Source organism: Equus quagga, chromosome 10, assembly GCF_021613505.1.
Source record: "Equus quagga isolate Etosha38 chromosome 10, UCLA_HA_Equagga_1.0, whole genome shotgun sequence".
NCBI classification, from domain to species: Eukaryota; Metazoa; Chordata; class Mammalia; order Perissodactyla; family Equidae; genus Equus; species Equus quagga.
In genome coordinates, this window is record NC_060276.1 from 49,212,808 (window position 1) to 49,219,636 (window position 6,829).

The window sequence follows — 6,829 nt, forward strand, 5'->3', positions numbered from 1 at the left end:
CCTAATTACAACTCAGCTGCTAGCACTAGTGATCTCCAATATGGAGGCCCAACCCTGCCCATTTTAGGGGCCAGAACCACACAATCCCCACAAAAATTAATAAACAGAAACCTCACTTTATTAAAATGGAGTTGGGAGGTCAAAAAGGGGAGCTCTCGTGCCCTACAACATTGCAGAGGCCAACAGGAAGAAGAAAAACTTCCTCTTCCTGTCCAGCAACAGCTCAGCCAATGAGAGACTGTCGCAACTCATGAGTTGTGAAATGAAAAGCCACTACACTTCAGAGTCTCAGTCCCCTCCAATGGACACTTTGTTTATAATAGCCCCCCCCAACTTCCTCTTCCCTTGTATAAAAGAGTTTTCCTCCCCTTGTTGCTGATTTGCACATGGCTCACCATGATTGCAGACCCAGAATTGCAATTCTTTGCTGATCCCAAATAAACCCATTTTTGCTGGAGAAATAACTGGCTATTTTTTAAGGTCAACACTACTAATATATTACGAATGCTACTTTGTGGCAAAAATATGAATAGACAATAAGTAGGAAAAGAAATACAAACAGCCATTATCAAATAAAACATTCAATACTGTTTATAATAAAAAATTAATATTAAAACAGTATGCATGTGTATGTGAGATGGTCAGCCTTATAAACTTACGATGGGAAGTTTTTTTTAATTGTATCACTAAAAAATTTTCTTCAGAAACCCATGTTTGTTTTTTGTTGTTTTTAAAAAATTTCTAATTATGAACTGGTTTGATCAATCAGCTACGTTTTCTAGCAGACATATGGTAAAAATGGCATGGGTCAGACTTGCCCAGATCTTCCATGATTTCTCCACTGCCTCCTGTTGCACTCTCGTCCCCCACCATTGCCATCACTCGGGAGACCTGGACCTTGATCTATGCTTCTTGGGATAGCACCCATATAACTCTTGCTGCAGTTCCCTAGAAATGGGCTTCAGGGTGGCCTGGTGGCACAGCAGTTAAGTGCGCATGTTCTGCTTTGGTTGGCCCAGGGTTCACCAGTTTGGATCCCAGGTGCGGACATGGCACCGCTTGGCAAAAGCCATGCTGTGGTAGCCGTCCCACATATAAAGTAGAGGAAGATGGGCATGGATGTTAGCTCAGGGCCAGTCTTCCTCAGCAAAAAGAGGAGGATTGGCAGCACTTAGCTAAGGGCTAATCTTCCTCAAAAAAAAAGAAAAAGAAAATAAATGGGCTTCAAATGCAGGAAGTTGCAGAAGCCTCCTTGTGTACACACTCCAATTTCATACTGTGAGCAGCAAGCATCTCTGAAGTCGGTCACAGGGGAGAGCTCAGCATGGATCGCTGTCCATTAAACCAACAGCTATTTAAGTCAATTACAACCTTTTCTGCATCTTCTTCATGGAGAAACTTGACATACACGTCTCCAACTAGGTGATCTCCAAGGTTATCACAGACGTTCATCTCCTCAACTTAACGATACTTCACCATTTCTATAAAAACCTCTTCAAAAAATTCATCATAGTGTTCCTGCATTTCAACATAGCGCACCATACAGTGCAAAGAGCAGACTGGGAAGAGTTTTGAAGGTTATGGTAAATGTTCAAGAGGGCAATGGTCTGGCTAAAGGTCAGTTTATTGTGCAAGTGAGAACATCTGTCTCCATGACGACACGCTCCAATTTTCAAATAAAATGAACAGTTGATTTTGGCTTTCTTGGTGCCCAAGATGGAGGTCAAGTACTCTGCCATTTCCTACCACTGCTGACATTGCTGCCCATGCAGCCGCCCTTCTATGATGGGAATTTAAATTGGTACAACTTTTTGGGAAGCAATTGATCACTTTAAAAGAAAAGCCTATAATAGCAAACAAATAGAAAAAACAAATATTCATCACTATAGCAATCACTAAATTAAATGTGGTATATCTATTCTATTAAATTCTGTACATTTAAGAATAATTTACATTTATGTGCACAGAGATAGAAAGGTCTCTAAGATATATTGCCAAGTGAAAAAGAAAAGTTTCAGAATGATGCATATCGTATTTGTATCAACATATACAGATAAAATACCCAGTACTCTGTATTTCAATGATGACATTTACTGATACATAAATACCCCCCAAAATTCCTTGTAATATTAAAATTATATTTTTAAATGCTTATATGCTTTGTTGTGATTGATCTTATTTTAGGAGAATGTTTTGGATAGATAATCAGAAAATATGCAAAAATGTATGCAAATTTATGTGTGAATTGTAATGAGGTAACTCTAAAGTCCAATATTAGCGCAATGTTAAATAAATTTTGGTACATACATATGATACTTTGAAAGTCATGTGTAAATGCTTATAATGTTACATAAATAAAATAAGCTATGGTTTATATTTCCAATGTCAAAAACAGAGCCTGACTGTCAAATAAATGTTGAATGAATAAATGTGTATACATTATAATATTAATTGGAAAAAGAATGGATAGTATGCATGCCCAGAGTTTAGAAGGAAGTTGACTAAAAATTTAACAGTGATTATTGATGATTTATGGGCATAATAATAATTTTTAAATATCACCCCATACACATATTTCTTCCATAAAAGACCATTTGTTGTGGTAGATAGAATAATGGTCCCCCAAATATGTCTATGTCCTAATTCCTGGAACTTGTGAATATGCTATCTACATGGCAAAAGTGACTTACAGATGTGATTAAGGTTAAAGACGTTAAGGTGGGAGATTATCCTCGATTATCCAGGTGGGCCCCACCTAATCACATGAGTCTTTAAAAGGGGAGAACCTTCCCCAGCTGTGGCTAAAAAGAGATGTGTGACAATGTAAGAGTCAGAGATATTTGGCATTGGTGGTTTTAAAGATGGGGAATGGGGGCCACAAGCCAAGGAATGTAGGTGACTTTAGAAGCTGGAAATTAATTCTCTCCTAGACCCTCCAGGAAGGAATGTAGCCTTGCTGACACCTTGATTTTAGCCCAATGAGACGCATGTTAGACTTCTTACGTATAGAGCTATAAGGTAATAAATTTTTATCATTTTAAGCCAGTAAGTTTGTGGTAATTTGGTATGGGTTGCAATGGAAAACCAATACATTTGTTGAATAAAAATTTAAAGTATAGATACACACACACACAAAAAAAAATCATCTCTAATCCCACGTTCAGATATAACTACTATAATATTATATATATATATATATATATACACACACACACTTCAAAACATTTTCCCATGTACATGTGACACATCTCAGTAAAAGGCAACTCTATTCTTCCAGTTGCTCAGGTCAAAACCCTTGGGCTCATCATTGATTTTTTTTTCTCATACACCACATTCAATTAATAAGCTCTGTTTGTAATAATCTGACCATTCTCACCACCTCCAAATACTCCCTGGTCCAAGCCACCGTTAGCTCACTTGGATTGTATTTCAGTAGCCTCTAAAGTTTCTCCCCACATCCACCTTGCCCTGCTAGTCTCTTTACCATAGAGCAGCCAGAATGATCCCTTACAAATATATATCAGTCACCTTCTAAAGATGCCCTCTTTCATTCAAAGTAAAAGCTAAATAGCTCCCAGTTGCTTACAACCTCCTATAAAGATGTGACCCTCAGCTGTTTCTCTGATCTCATTTCCTATTGCTGTTGCTGTCAGTCACTCCACTCCAGCCATAATATCCTCCATGTTATTTTTCCCCCAAAATATCAATCATGGTCATAAAACAGGACCTTTCCATTCTCTGATTCTTTTGCCTAGAACATTGTTCCTAAGGGTATCTATATGGCTCATTTTCATTTCCCTCAGGTTCCTGCACAAATATCATCCTATCAGAGTGGCTTTCCCTGACCTCCCACTACAAAATAACACTGTCCTCCCCATATTCTCTATCCCCTCACCCTGCTTTACTTTTCCTCATAACACTCATCACTTCCTCGAATATATTATAAATACTTCAGATATTTTATATGAAATTGCATGTTATATGCTTATTTTATTTTGTATGTATTTTATAAGCATTTGTATGTCTTTTCTTCTCTTTCCAGAATATGGAACACTGTCAATAACAAATATTTTTCTCTTATGTTTTTGGAAGAATATGTATATGACATTATCTCTTCCTACTACTTTTGTTATGTTCACTTCTTTGAGTTTGAGGCTATTACATATAATGCCACTGTCAACACTCTTGGTGTCTTCTGGTAAACATATATGTGTGTTTGCTTAGGTATATAGCTAAGTCACTCACTTACTTTTTAAACTGAGTCCCTCTTGTACACAGGCTTTAATTGATTTTTCCTCAGATCAAGTCTCTTTATTTTAGTAGGCAAACTCTTTACCCTTATATTTATTGTTTTAATATATATTTGACCTTAGGTCTGTCATTTAAATTTATTCTTTTATTCTTCTTTGATATTTTCCATGGTTTCTCTCTGTTAATTTTTGTTCCTTTTCTTAGAATTTCTCTGTATTCAAAAGTTATAAATCTTGGTAATTATACCAGCTACTATTGTTGACTGCAAGCAATAGAAACTGGTCTCACTAACTTGATCCAAAAATGCAATTTTTTGGAAAGGTATCAGTTGTGGAACTGATAGGAAGGCAATAGAATCAGAATCAAAAAATATTATAGTTTCCAGGGAAGACATAGGGCTCTAGACATCAGGGAATACTCATCATGATGTATCAATGGAATGAATTAACTTCAAATGTTTTCTGCCTTTCTGTTCCAGATCTGAAGTACCTAGTCAGGGACATACAACTACCTCTTGGCTAGGAAAGGACAGGGCATTTTATTTACAGTCTCACAATAAATTTACACAACTGGGGAGAGAAAATAAGGGTATAATTAGGAATTGTAGATGTAATGGATACTGTATGCAAAAACTAAAACAACAATGGCAAGCAAAAACATATTCATTTACATAAGGGGTTAATTTCAACTTTTCAAAAACTACTTAAACCTATATTTCTTTGGTTATCAACTTAGGATGAGACAGTAGTTATATAGAATGGGAACATTTTTACGCATCCTCTTATTCTATAATTTCTATAATTTGATTTGGTATGATCTATTTCCTGATTATTTTTTATCTTTTCCAAAAAAGGTAAGACAACTTTAAGAAATTTAACGTCATATTTTGTAGCTGTGCTTACCATTGTATTTATATTAATTCTTTGTATAAATAAGAATTAAGAATAATAAATAGGAATAAAATAAGAAAAATAAAAAGTTTTTATTTTACTTTCACATATTCCTCCTTTGATGCTCATCTTTTCTTTGTGTAGACCCGAGTTTCAGACCTTTATTATTTCTTTCTATCCAAATAACTTAAGATTTCTTACAAGGCAGGTCTATTGGCAACAAATTCCCTCAAATTTTGTGTGAGAAAGTCTTCACTTCTCCTTCACTTTTGAAGGATAATTGCACAGAGTACAGAATTCTAGGTTGGTGGGTTTTTTTCTCTCGACACTAAATATTTCATTCCATTCTCTTCTTGCTTGCATAGCTCTGAGAAGTAAGATGTAATTCTTATCTTTGTTCCTCTGTAGTCAAAGAGATTTTTTTTTTTCTGAAGACTTTCAGGACTTTTTCTTTATCTTTAATTTTCTGTAGTTTGAAAATAACATGCCTAGGTGTAGTTTTCTTTGGCATTTATCCTGCTTGGTGTTCTCTGAGATTCCTGTATCTGTGGTTCAGTGTCTGACATTAATTTGGGGGAAATTCTTAGTCATTAGTGTTCAACTAGTTCCTCTGTTCTTTTCTCTCTTTTTTCTCCTTCTGATATACCCGTTATGTGTATGTTACACCAGCTGTAGTTGTACCAGACTTTGGATATTCTGTTCTCTTTTTTTCAGTCTTCTCTTTGTTTTTCACTTTTGAAGGATTCTATTGAGATATCCTTAAGGTCAGAGATTCATTCCTCAGCCATGTCCAGTCTACTGATAAGCCCATCAAAGACATTCTTCATTTCTGTTACAGTGTTTTTTATATTTAACATTTCTTTTTGGTTCTTAGGATTTCTATTTCTCTGCCTATATTGCCCATCTGTTATTGCATGCTGTCTGCTTTATCCGTTAGAGCCCTTACCATATTAATCATAGTTGTTTTAGATTCCTGGTCTGATAATCCCAACATCTCTGCCATTTCTGGTTCTGATGCTTACTCTGTCTCTTCAAATTATGTTTTTTGCCTCCTATGTATGTATGCCTTGTGATTTTTTTCTTGATAGCAAGACTTTATATCCCAGGTAAAAGGGACTGCTGTAAATAGTCCTTCAGAAATGTGATGATAAGGTGTGGGGGGAGGGGGTGCTTTCTAGAGTCCTATGATTAGATCTCAGTCTTTTAGTGAGCCTATGCCTCTGGACTATGAACTTCACAGTATTTCTTAGTCTTTTTCTCCCCCCTTAGGTGAGACAGGATGGCTAGAGTGGGCTGGAGTTGGGTATTTCCCTTCCTCCATGTGGAAAGCTAGAGCTGACTGGAGTTGGCTATTCCTTCCACCAAGTCAGTTAGGTTGGGATAAAACCGCAGCAGGTTTGACTCTGGTCACACTAGTTTCTCCTGAGGGTAGGCCTTTTCATTTATTTATTTATTTTAGGATAGCCCTTTTTAAAAGAATAGAATGCTCTGGTATATTTTAAACTGACTGCTTTTTCATGCCCCCTGCTGAAAGCGCAAGAGAATTTTTCTCTAATATTTACTGTGAGAACCTGGTGGAGCTCCTGGAAGTAAATCTTACAAAATTTTGCCCTCACCTCTCATGACTGGATCCTGTATAATTTTTGTCCACAATGAGCCTCTCTAGCAATTCATCAATTACAGTTGAG

At 36.3% G+C, this 6,829-nt stretch overlaps 1 pseudogene; it reads right to left on the reverse strand.

Moving 5' to 3' along the window:
- Positions 1-878: 878 nt before the first annotated feature.
- Positions 879-1,739, reverse strand: LOC124245446 (splicing factor U2AF 35 kDa subunit-like; annotated as a pseudogene).
- Positions 1,740-6,829: the final 5,090 nt, after the last annotated feature.